Source organism: Mirounga angustirostris, unplaced genomic scaffold (assembly GCF_029215605.1).
Source record: "Mirounga angustirostris isolate CCGP_5_RB_7025 unplaced genomic scaffold, mMirAng1.0.hap1 SCAF_8, whole genome shotgun sequence".
Taxonomy (NCBI): Eukaryota; Metazoa; Chordata; class Mammalia; order Carnivora; family Phocidae; genus Mirounga; species Mirounga angustirostris.
Window position 1 is genome coordinate 105,214,423 of NW_026991716.1, and position 13,984 is coordinate 105,228,406.

A 13,984-nucleotide genomic window follows, 5' to 3' on the forward strand; every position below is an offset into this window, starting at 1 on the left:
AATTACATCATTAGTTAGATGTAGTGTTCCATGATTCATTGTTTGTGCATAACACCCAGTGCTCCATGCAGAATGTGCCCTCCTCAATACCCATCACCAGGCTAACCCATCCTCCCACCCCCCCTCCCCTCTAGAACCCTCAGTTTGTTTTTCAGAGTCCATCGTCTCTCATGGTTCGTCTACCCCTCCGATTTCCCCCCCTTCATTCTTCCCCTCATAAGTTTTATCAGTAGAAAATATACTACATGTTCTTTAGAATAAGACATTTAAAACTGGCACCATTAAATACTTCATGATAGAAACTACTTATTTTTAGAGGACTTTTATTTAAGTTCAATGTTCTTATGACAGAGGTAATGAACCCCCCCTTTTTTTTTTCATCCCATAGACTACCCTGTTGCCCAGTATCCAGGAAGAAGCACAAAGCATGCTTTGGCTGAGTTTGGGGCTCTCTAACATGGTGAAAATTGGGGCGTTTCCTAGGGAGAAGGATAAGTGGCATTACATAACTAGATGTACCAAATTTTCTGCTTAGCAACAAATTCGTGTAAGCAAAAAAATGTATTCAGCTTGAGTTACTCTGAGGAATTCTATAGAGGCCCTTGGAAGGCTGGAAAAATCTTTTAGCCACTTAGGGATGCTAATTTACAAGGGACAAAAAAGCAATATGCTAATTTTTGTAAACAGCTATTCTTTGGACAAACATTCTGGAATACTACGAAAGGACAAGAAGAGGGAGTACATCTCCATTATTCTCAGAGAAAAAAATTGCCTGATCCTAATATTCTAATTAAATGGGGTTCTAGAGAAATTTTCTTTCATTGACAGGGCTGAGATTTCTCAAAATGCTTGTTTGGCTACAAAGTCCTTGTGCCTCTTTAGTCTGAGAGAGATTTAAAGTTTTCGATCTCCAAGGTAGTGTTTTCTCCCTTCTAAAAATATTTTTGGTGACCTACTTCAATAGGGCTTTTTCAGAGGAAAAAAAAAAACAAAGCAAAACCTTAGAAATCACTTTTTCACAAGCCCTAACCAGTTTAGAAATTTTACTGAAAGTATCCCTGATATACGTCCCTTCTATCTCTGTCTGACACTATCAATAAGAGGGAGTTCATTACCTAAAAAAGTGGGTTATTCTATTTTTGAACAGCTCTAATTGTTTTAAAGTTCTTCCTTACACTGGATTTCTAACTCTTCCTTTCTTAATAGCTCTGCCCATTAGTCTTAGTTTTGCCATTTGAATATAACAAAATTAATGTACTCTTTATCCTATGCAGCAATTCTCTCAATATTTAAAAACAATCATTAGAAAAAAATGACCCAGGGGGAGGAGAAAGATGGCAGAGGAGTAGGAGACTTAAATTTTGTCTGGTCCCAGGAATTCAGCTAGATAGGGATCAAACCATTCTGAACACCTACGAACTCAACAGGAGATCAAAGAAAAGAATAGCAGCAACTCTCTGAACAGAAAAGCGACCACTTTCTGGAAGGTAGGACGTGCGGAGAAGTGAATCCCAGGCGATATTCAGGAAAATAGATGGTGGGGGAGGGGGCCTCCGTCAGCCACTACCCGCAATTGATAGAGCAACAGAGCCCAAAGTTGGAAATTTTATAAGTCTGCTCCACTGAGGGATGTTGCTCCAGAGGCTAAGCGGGGGGGGGGGGGGGGGGGGAACCCTCGCAGGACAGTGTGGTCTCAGGACCCTCGGGGGCACAGAAAGACGGGGGTGCCTGAGTGCAGCAGAGCTCCCAGGTATCGGATTGGGGAAGCTGGCTCGCAGAGACGGAGCAGAGGAGTGGGCTCTCAGCTCCGGGTTGCCATAAACTGTGATCCATGGCATAGTCGAGACAGAAACGCTTGGTCACAGGCCAGGTGAGCATGGAGTGCAGCCAGAGACCGGGGATACGGGAGTGACTGACTGTTTTTCTCTGGGGGTGCACTGAGGAGCGGGCCCTGAATTCTCAGCTCCTCTGGGGCAGAGATTGGGAGGCTGCCATTTTTACTCTCATCCTCCAAAGCTACAGGAAAGCTTGCAGGGAACAAAAGCTCCTGGGAGCAAAACCGAGCAGATTACTTAACCTGGCCCTGGCAAGGGCGGGGCAATTCTGCCTCCAGCAAAGACATCTGAGAACCATGGCAACAGGCCCCTCCCCCAGAAGATCAGCGAGCACAGCCAGCCAAGACCAAGTTTACCGATCAATGAGAATGGCAGAACTCCAGCGCTAGAGGAATACTGCACATAGAATTCATGGCTTTTTTCCCATGATTCTTTAGTCTTTCAAAGTTAATTTTTTAAACTTTCTTTTTTTCTTTTTTTTGGAATTTTTCTTTTTCCCTTTTTCAACCAAATCTTATCAATCCCTTTTTTTTTTAAATCTTTTTTATTTTTCATTTTTAGAGTCATATTCTGTCCCTTCATAATAGTTAACCTTATTTTTGGTATATGTATATATATATATGTTGTTCTCTCTTTAAAATTTTGGGATACAGTTTCTTCTAACAGACCAAAATATATCCTAAATCTCTAGTGTATGGCTTTGTTCTAGTCTCCTGCCTGATCACATTCTCTCCCTTTTTTTTTTTAAATCCTCTTTCTTTTTTTAACTAACTTCTTATCAATTCCTTTTATAAAATCTTTTATAATTTTCATCTTTACAGTCATATTCCATCCCTTCATCGTATTTACCCTTACTTTTGTACATATATAAGTTTCTCTTTCTTTAAAATTTTGGAAGGCACTTTCTTCTAACAGACCAAAATACGCCCAAAATCTAGCGTGTGGCACTGATCTATGCACCAGCCTGATCATATTTGATCATATTCTGGTTTTTTTTGTTTGTTTCTTTTTTTGTTTTTATCTTTTTCTTTTTCTTTTCATTTTTCTTTCTTTCCCTTTCTTTTCCCCCAGTTTCAGGTCTCTTCTGATTTGTTTAGTGTATATTTTTTCTGGGGTCATTGCTACCCTGTTAGCATTTTGTTCCCTCATTCATCTATTCTCCTCTGGAGAAAATGACAAGATGGAAAAAATCACCTCAAAAAAAAGAACAAGAGGCAGTCCCGACTGCCAGGGACCTAATCAATATGGACATTAGTAAGATGTTGGAACTAGAGTTCAGAATGAGGATTTTAAAGATACTATCTGGGCTTGAAAAAAAACATGGAAGATATTAGAGAAACCCTTTCTGGAGAAATAAAAGAACTAAAATCTAACCAAGTCGAAATCAAAAAGCCTATTAATGAGGTGTAATCAAAAATGGAGGCTCTAACTGCTAGGATAAATGAGGCAGAAGTGAGAATTAGTGATATAGAAGACCAAATGATGGAAAATAAAGAAGCTGAGAAAAAGAGAAATAAACAACTACTGGATCACGAGGGCAGAATTTGAGAGATAAGTGATACCATAAGATGAAACAATATTAGAATAATTGGGATCCCAGAAGAAGAAGAAACAGAGAGAGGGGCAGAAGGTATATTGGAGCAAATTATAGCAGAGAACCTCCCTAATTTAGGGAAAGAAACAGGCATCAAATTCCAGGAGGCACAGAGAACCCCCCTCAAAGTCAATAAAAATAGATGAACACCCTGACATCTAATAGTAAAACTTATGAATCTCAGAGACAAAGAGAAAATCTTGAAAGTGGCTTGGGAGAAGAGATCTGTAACCTACAATGGTAGAAACATTAGATTGGCAACAGACCTATCCACAGAGACCTGGCAGGCCAGAAAGGACTGGCAGGATATATTCAGAGCACTAAATGAGAAAAATATGCAGCCAAGAATACTATATCCAACTAGGCTGTCATTGAAAATGACCCCCTAAGGTCAAGAACACGGCAGGGATGTCCACTATCACCACTGCTACTCAACATAGTATTAGAAGTCCTAGCCACAGCAATCAGACAACAAAAAGAAAAAAAAGGCATCCGAATTGGCAAAGAAGAAATCAAACTCCCACTCTTTGCAAATGATATGATACTTTATGTGGAAAACCCAAAAGACTCCACCCCAAAACTGCTAGAACTCATACAGGAATTCAGTAAAGTGTCAGGATATAAAATCAATGCACAGAAATCAGTGGCATTCCTATACACCAACAACAAGACAGAAGAAAGAGAAATTAAGGAGTCGGTCCCATTTACAATTGCACCCAAAACTATAAGATATCTAGGAATAAATCTAAATCTAACCAAAGAGGCAAAGGATCTGGACTCAGAAAACTCTAAAATACTCTTGAAAGAAATTGAGGAAGACACAAAGAAATGGAAAAACGTTCCATGCTCATGGACTGGAAGAACAAATATTGTGAAGATGTCAATGCTACCTAGAGCAATCTACACATTCAATGCAATCCTTATCAAAATACCATCCACTTTTTTCAAAGAAATGGAACAAATAATCCTAAAATTTGTGTGGAACCAGAAAAGACCCCAAATAGCCAGAGGAATGTTGAAAAAGAAAAGCAAAGCTGGTGGCATCACAATTCCGGACTTCAAGCTCTATTACAAAGCTGTTGTCATCAAGACAATATGATACTGGCACAAAAAACAGACACATAAATCAATGGAACAGAATAGACAGCCCAGAAATGGACCCTCAACTCTATGGTCAACTCATCTTCAACAAAGCAGGAAAGAATGTCCAATGGAAAAAAGACAGTCTCTTCAACAAATGGTGTTGGGAAAATTAGACAGCCACATGCAGAAGAATGAAACTGGACCATTTCCTTACACCACACACAAAAATAGACTCCACATGGTTGAAAGACCTCAGTGTGAGACAGGAGTCCATCAAAATCCTAGAAGAGAACATAGGCAGCAACGTCTTTGACCTCAGCCACAGCCACTTCTTCCTAGATGCATCGCCAAAGGTAAGGGAAGCAAGGGCAAAAATGAACTATTGGGACTTCATCAAGATAAAAAGCTTTTGCACAGCAAAAGAAACAGTCAACAAAACCAAAAGACAACCGACAGAATGGGAGAAGATATTTGCAAATGACATATCAGATAAAGGGCTATATCCAAAATCTATAAAGAACTTATCAAACTCAACACCCAAAGAACAAATGATCCAATCAAAAAATGGGCAGAAGTCATGAACAGACATTTTTCCAAAGAAGACATCCAAATGACCAACAGACACATGAAAAAGTGTTCAACATCGCTCGGCATCAGGGAAATCCAAATCAAAACCTCAATGAGGGGCGCCTGGGTGGCTCAGTTGGTTAAGCAACGGCCTTCGGCTCAGGTCATGATCCTGGAGTCCCGGGATCGAGTCCCACATCGGGCTCCCTGCTCAGCAGGGAGTCTGCTTCTGACCCTCCTCCCTTTCATGCTCTCTGTCTCTCATTCTCTCTCTCGCAAATGAATAAAAAATTAAAAAAAACAAAAAACAAAAAACACTTCTCCCATGAAAGACATGTTTAAAAAAAAAAACCTCAATGAGATACCACCTCACACCAGTCAGAATGGCTAAAATTAACAAGTCAGGAAATGACAGATGTTGGTGGCCATGCTGAGAAAGGGGAACCCTCCTACACTGTTGGTGGGAATGCAAACTGGTGCAGCCACTCTGGAAAACAGTATGGAAGTTCCTCAAAAAGTTGAAAATAGAGCTACCCTACGACCCAGCAATTGCACTACTGGGTATTTACCCCAAAGATACAAATGTAGGGATCTGAAGGGATACGTGCACCCTGATGTTTATAGCAGCAATGTCCACAATACCAAACTATGGAAAGAGCCAAGATGTCCATTTACAGATGAATGGATAAAGAAGATGTGATATATATATTCAATGGAATATTATGCAGCCATCAAAAGGAATGAAATCTTGCCATTTGCAACAATGCGGATGGAACCGGAGGGTATTATGCTGAGCCAAATAAGTCAATCAGAGAAAGACATGTATCATATGATCTCACTGATAAGAGGAATTCTTAATCTCAGGAAACAAACGGAGGGTTGCTGGAGTGGTGGGGGGTGGGAGGGATGGGGTGGCTGGGTGATAGACATTGGGGAGGGTATGTGCTATGGTGAGCACTGTGAATTGTGTAAGACTGTTGAATCACAGACCTGTACCTCTGAAACAAATAATACATTATATGTTAAAAAAAAAAAAAGATAGCAGGAAGGGGAAAATGAAGGGGGGGAATTGGAGGGGGAGACGAACCATGGGAGACTATGGACTCTGAGAAACTGAGGGTTCTAGAGGGGGAAGGGAGTGGGGGGATGGGTTAGCCTGGTGATGGGTATTAAAGAGGGCACATACTGCATGGAGCACTGGGTGTTATATGCAAACAATGAATCATGGAACACTACATCAAAAACTAATGATGTAATGTATGCTGATTAACATAACATAATAAAAAAATCAGTCCATTTAAAAAAAAAGAATATATACTATAGTTTCAAGTAATACTAAGTGCTATGATCAAAACTGTAACAGGATGAGGGAAAGTGTCAAATAAAGAAGCAGCTGTTTTAGAGGGCAAGTGAGAAAAAACTTCTCAGAGAAAATTGGATGATGCAGAGGAGCTTGCTAAGAGAATATCTGAAAGAAGAACGTTGTAGGCAAATAGTAAATATAAAATCCCCAGAGTGAAAATGAGGATGGTGTATCCTGGTGGCAGATGAAGATGAGGAGAAACCATACCAGGAAGAATGAGCATTCTCCGGCACAATAATTAACAGTCTCTTGCAGACACTCAAGTAGGACACTCTTGCAGACATTCAAGTAGGATGCCTAATAAGCATATACAAGTTGAAAAACGGTTTCTGTAACTTAATAAATGATATTTATGTAAAAGTGAGGCTATCATAGTGAAATATTAAAGTCAAAACTAATATATGGTTTTTAGCTATTATTTAACATGTTCCTGGGCTGCTAAATAAAAAGTGAACTGAGAAACTATCAGTACAATTAAGAACTAATAAGAGTTTGGGGTGCCTGGTTGACTCAGTCAGTTAAGCCCCTGCCTTCAGCTCAGGTCATGATCCCAAGGTCCTGGGATCAAGCCCTGAGTTGGGCTCCCTGCTCAACGGGGAGCCTGCTTCTCCCTCTCTCCCCTGCCGTGCTCTACCTTTAGCTATCTCTCGCTCTCTCAAATAAATAAAATCTTTTAAAAAATAACTAATAAGAGTTCAATAATGGTGACTAATTTCAGAAATAGGCAAAATAGATAAATTTCATATATATGTATATACATATATATGAATAATGACATTTACAACAGCAATAAAAATATGTGGTTCATTGTAGAAACTTTAGAAAATACAGTAAATTGAGAAATAGAAAATATTTAACTTCTTCTTTGATTTTTTGGTTGATCCATTCATTACTAAGTAGCATGTTATTTAACCTCCATGTATTTGGTCTGATTTCCAGTTTGATAGTGTTGTGGTCAGGAAAGATGCATGGTATGACTTCCATTATTTTGAATTTGTTGAGACTTGTTTTGTAGCCTAATATGTAATCTATTCAGGAGAATGTTCCACATGCACCTGAAAAGAATGTGTATTCTTCTGTTTTAGAATAGAAGTTCTGAATATGTTTGTTAAATCCATCTGGTCTAGTGTGTCATTCAAAGCCACCATTTCCTTGTTGATTTTCTGTTTGGATGATCTGTTCATTGATGTAAGTGAGGTGTTAAAGTCCCCTACTATTTTTGTATTACTATTGATTATTTCTTTTATGTTTGTTATTAACTATTTAATGTATTTGGCTGCTCCCATGTTCAGTTCATCATAAATATTTACAATTGTTATATCCTCTTGTTAGATTGTCCCCTTTATTGTTATATAGTGCCCTTCTTTGTCTCTTGTTACAGTCTGTTTTAAAGTCTATTTTGTCCAATATAAGCATTGCCATCCCACCTTTCATTTGACATCCATTTGCATGATAAACGTTTCTCCATACCCTCATTTTCAATCTGCAGGTGTCATCCAGTCTGAGAAGAGTATTTTGGAGGCAGCATATAGATGAGTCTTGCATCTATAGGATTACCTACCTCAAGAAGGAAGAAAAATTTCAAATAAACAACATAACCTAACACCTAAAGGAGCTAGGAAAAGAAGAACAAACAAAATCTAAAACCAGCAAAAGGAAGGAAATAAAGATTAGAGCAGAAATAAATAATATAGAAACTAAAATAAACAATAGGACAGATCTATGAAACCAGGAGCTATTTCTTTGAAAAGATCAACAAAAACTGATAAACCTCTAGCATGACTCATTTTAAAAAAGAAAGACAAAGAGTGAGAGAGGAACCAAATAAACAAAAGCACTGATGAATGAGGAGAAGTAACAAACAACACTATAGAAATACAAACAATTGTAACAGAATATTATGAAAACCTCTGTGCCAACGAACTGGACAACTTAGAAGAAATAGATAAATTCCTAGAAACATACAACCTACCAAAACTAAAGTAAGAAGAAATAGAAAATTTGAACAGACTAATTACCAGCTTCAAATGAAACTGAATCTAAAAAAAAGCCTCCCAAAAAACAAAGTTCAGGATCAGATGGCTACACAGGTGAATACTACAAACATTTAAAGAAGAGTTAAAACCTATTCTCAAACTATTCAAAAAAAATACAAGGGGAAGGAAAATTTCCAGATTCATTCTATGAAACCAGTATTGCCCTGATACCAAAACCAGATAAAGACACCACAAAAAAGAGAACTACAGGTCAATATTTCTCATGAATATAGATGCAAAAATCCTCAACAAAATATTAGCAAACCAAATCCAATAATACATTTAAAAAAAACACACACACACGATCAAGTGGAATTTATTCCTGGGATGCAAGGATGATTCAATAGTCACAAAACAATCAATGTGATATATTGCATCAATAAGAGAAAGGATAAAAACCATATGATCACTTTAATAGATGCAGAAAAAGCATTTGCTAAAATACAACATCCATTCATGATGAAAAACCTCAACAAAGCATGTTAGGGAACATACCTCAAGATAATAAAGAGCATCTATGACAAACCCACAGCTAACATCATCCTCAAGAAGGAAAAATTGAGAGTTTCTCCTGTAAGGTCAGGAATAAGACAAGGATGTCCACTCCAACCACTTTTATTCAACATAGTCCTGGAAGTCCTAGCTACAGTTGTCTAATTGACAGCATAAAGAAATAAAAGGCATTCAAATTGGTAAGAAAGAAGTAACTCTCATATTTGCAGATGACATGATACTACATATAGAAAACCCAAAAGACTGCACCAAAAAACTCCTAGAGCTGATAAATGAATTCAGTAAAGTTGCAGGATACAAAATCAACATATAGAAATCTGTTGCATTCCTATAAGCTAATAATGAAGCAGCAGAAAGTGAAATTAAGAAAACGATCCCATTTACAACTGCACCAGACAACAAAATATCTAGGAAAAAACTTAACCAAAGTGGTGAAAGACCTATACTCTGAAACTGTAAAATAGTGATGAAAGAAATTCAAGCCAACCCAAGGAAATGGAAATACATTCCATGTCCATGAGTTGAATGAACAAATATTGTTAAAATGTCTATACTACCCAGAGCAATCTACAAACTTAATGCAATACTTATCAAAATATCAACACTTTCACAGAACTAGAACAAACAATCCTAAAACTTTATAGAACCGTAAAGACCTTGAATAGCCAAAGCAATCTTGGAAAAGAAAAAAAAAAAAATTGGAGGTATCACAATTCCAGATTTTAAGTTCTATTATAGAGTGGTAGTAATTAAAACAGTATTGTACTGGAATAAAAATAGACACATAGATTAATATAATACAACAGAAAACTCTAAAATAAACTCAAAATTGTATGGCCAATTAATCTTCAACAAAGGAGGAATGAATATACAATGGGAAAAAGATAATCTCTTCAACAAATGGTGTTTAACATGAAAGAAATGATGAGATTCTAAGTCAGACAGTGGTTGAAAGAATGATGGGGATAAAAGCATATATATATATATATATATATATATATATATATATGTTAAAGCAATAAGTTACAGGATATGGAAATTGCTTAGATATAGATGGGAAAAACTAAATCATGAAATACAAAGATCTTCTATACACCTACAGTTTTGATAAAGCATTTATCTTTTTTTCAATGTAGAAAGTGGTTTTAACTAACTTTCTAATGGGTATAATCTGTATATTTTTAAAGTACTCAGATTACAGCAAAAATAAATAATTTATCCAGATAGTTATCCATCAATTTCTTTCCTCAATATAAAAAATCAGCTACTGTAAAAAATAAAAATAAAAATAAATTTTAAAAATTCTGCTTTTTAAAAAGGTGTTGAGAAGAATGTATTTAGGAAACTAATCCAGAAATTATGGTTAGCAAACTAAATTCCAAATCTCATTTAAAATAAAAATCAACTCCAGGACCCTTACAAAAAAATTTCATTATTAACTTGATCTGAAAATAGCACTAAAATTTGGAAAAATTATGGGATTAGAGCAAATTTATAGCCTAGAATTGACTTCTGGAACTGTATTGCCTAAGTAAAAGCCACAGAATTAGTCCCTAAAGTAATATATTATTTAACCTGGAAGGAGCAAAGTGTTTGTGGTAAACATATTGAAGAATCTAGAAGTGAATGCTAATTTAGCAATAAGATGTACTTAAATTATTTATGCAAATAAAGGCAATTTTCTCTAGCGAGGGTGTAGAAAAAACCATGATGTTGCTATTAAAATTCTAGAATGGGGATACCTGAGTCAGCATTTCCTTACCTTGGTCACAGTGTTGCTTTACCATGAGGGAGAGATTGTGAAACAAAGTGCATTCTTTTCCATTTTGCTATGATGCTATGTGGATATGCTGGCACTTGTTTGTTCCTCTGCAGAGAATTGCATCACAAGACTCAACAGAACAAGGAGGAATGTTGAGCAAATAAAAATTCTACTTGATCTAATTTATGTAGTTACAGTTCTGAGTGTGTATTTCTCTCCACATTTTAAGTCAAATTATTAGTCACAGGAGAAGAAAGTATACATAATTCCCTTCAAATGTTTCAGTTAATTTTCATAAAGTCATAAACCTGGAAGATACATTGGGAGTTGATCTCCCTAAATGTAGACTTTGAGACATTTTTGAACAATGCCAGGTAAAAGAGAATCCATACAGAAATATCATGGTAGAATAGCCTACATTCCTTTTTTACTATCCATCAACTTTCTCTTTGTCTTCTAGAGGATATTATTTTTATATTCAGAAAAATCACAGATTTTATGAAGTATAAAACCCCACATTTCAAAACTAATTTTTCTTCAAACTTTTGGTTGCTTTTTTAATTTTATGATGATGTAGAATACTTATGGAGATATTCAGACTACAAGACCTGGAAGATTTGTATTATATTTCTAGTTCCGCCATTGATCTTATATCAGATACAAAATTTTTCCATGTTTCAACACCCTTACCTACAAAACAGATAAAATAAATTTATTTCCCCAAACAAATCTGAAAAAAATTTTTCCATTGGAAAATGTGTAAGCAACTTGTCCTTCTGAGTATAGAAAACCAAAAATCTCCTTTCGATCCAACTCCTGTAGTTTTCTTTATATAGAACTTAAGAAAGAGTAAATGGACTTTCCTAAATATATCTAAAATATTAGGTAAAGCATTATTTTCAGATTTCAGATTGTTCCTATTGGTAACTCCTAACAATCTTTTAAAGTGGACAGAAATGACATTACTTTCCTATTTTACAGACAAAAGGACTGAGGGTTAAGTTAAGCAATATTTCCTAAGACCACAACATTATTCTGATGATTGGCCCAGAGCTCATTCTGCTGCATTATATATTTACCAAGAAACCATATTTTTTAAATGTCATCTACCCATCAAATACTATGCTAGCTCTCTTAGGGCATACAAAGAAATCTAAGCTATGGTCACCAATCTTAATAAGTATTAATATATTAGGGAGCCAAAACATCTGAATCCAAGGAGAAACAAACATAGCAGGGGGCATATTGAATGAAGTTACACAAAATGAAGTCTACCTATTATATATGGAAATTGAGAAAGGCTTTATATGAGCTGGAGCATTCCAGAAATATTTCATGGAAGAGGGTAATATTTAAAACTCATTATTTGGGCAGGCAAGTGAAGTTAGGAGGCTTTCCGGTTAAGAGAGAGGAAGTATTTGCTAAACCACAGAAATAGGACCAGGTATGTGCTTCTGAGACAATGAGACATAGTTATGCCTGAAGTAAAGCTTGTGCATGGGAAAAGGCTAAAAAAATAAGTTTGGATAGGTAGGGTAAGACAGCACCATTGAGGCCTTGAAAGTGTTGTTGCAATTTGTCTGTGAGGTAAATATTGAAAGAGGATAATGTTTTGAAGTAGGTAAAAACTCTTGTGGAAGTTCTGCTTAAATTAAATTAGCCAGACTAGTCTGGCAAATACATGCAATGTGTACTGGAGTCAAACTATAGGGTGTTGTTGTGATTTAGGTTTGCAGGGATTAGCCTAGAATGGTAAGCCATGACAGTGAGGAAGAAGGGATATCCATTTTTCATTAAAGAGTGGGTAAATGAGAAAAATTTAAAGAGAGTTTGGAAGGTATTACAACTGGGTCCTCAAAACAATGAAAGCAGTTTCATGGAGAATGTGGCTAACAACAATTAGTGCTAGATGTGGAGGAGACTGTGGACTGATGGAGAAAAAAGTCAGAGCCATGAAAAAAGAAAGAGAGAAAAGAGAGAGAAAGAAGAAAGAAAGAAAAGAAAAAGAAAGAAAGAAAAAAAGAAAGAAAGAAAGGAAGGAAGGAAGGAAGGAAGGAAGAAAGAAAGAAAGAAAGAAAGAAAGAAAGAAAGAAAGAAAGAAAGAAAGAAAGAAAGAAAGAAAGAAAGAAAGAAAGAAAGAAAGAAAGAGTGAGAAGAAGGAAGGAAGGAAGAAGGACGGACAGACAACACATCCCTGGATAATCTCTAAAAGTTTACAATCATTTTTTTCACTAACAATATGGAAGTATAAGTGAACATAAGCATAACCACTCATAGGTATACTTATAATGCCTTATGTATATAAAGCTATAGTATAAAGGGATTAGGCTATAAGTGCAGCAACATGATGAATGGGATGTTTTTGTTGCCTTGGAATTGGTGGCTAAGATCCAAGCCTAAGATACAAAGAGATATCCTATACTAACCAAACTAAAGAGAACTTCAAATAATTGGGATCCTTCCTCCATGGGGTTATTAAGTGGTGGCTGACCCCACTACTCTCCTTAGTAAACACCACAAGTCATTCCCTTTACCTACATGGGCAGGGATGGAGAGAGAAGGGGGAATAAATTTGTTGGAGTTGTAGGAAAGGATTATTGTTTTTCCCTCCCTTTCCCAATGTCAATTTGGGGAAAGGATGGGACTCAAGACAATTATTCAGAGAGGAGCCTGGAAAAAAAGACAAGAGAAAGAGAAAGAAGAAAGAAAAGAAAGAAAGGGGCGGGGGGGAGGGAGGAAGGAAGGAAGGAAGGAAGGAAGGAAGGAAGGAAGGAAGGAAGGAAGGAAGGAAGGAAGAGAGGGAGGGAGGGAGGGAGGGAGGGAGGGAGGGAGGGAGGGAGGGAGGGAAGGAAGAAGTAAGAACTCTTACTTGTGATGTGGTTTGAAGTAGGGTCCTGAGCCAATGGTCAAAAAAGAATTCTTGAGATGTTCTCAATTCAAAAAGATGTATTTATCAAAGCACAGAGACAGACCCTGGGCAGAAAGAGCTGCATTGGGATTGCGAGGAGCAATTGATTACATATTTTGGAGTTGGGGAAGGTAAAGACAAGGAAAGTTTCCAAAAAGGATTTTCATATGTTAAAGAAGACTAACAGGATCCTGTAGGCCTAGCTATTGTCAAGCTAAGGGTTTTTTCCCTCTAGCAAAGCATTAAGACAGTTGGGAGTTACTCGAGGAACGAGGAACGTCATCCTCTGCCTGGCTCAAATATTTGTCAAAGGGCTGCAGATT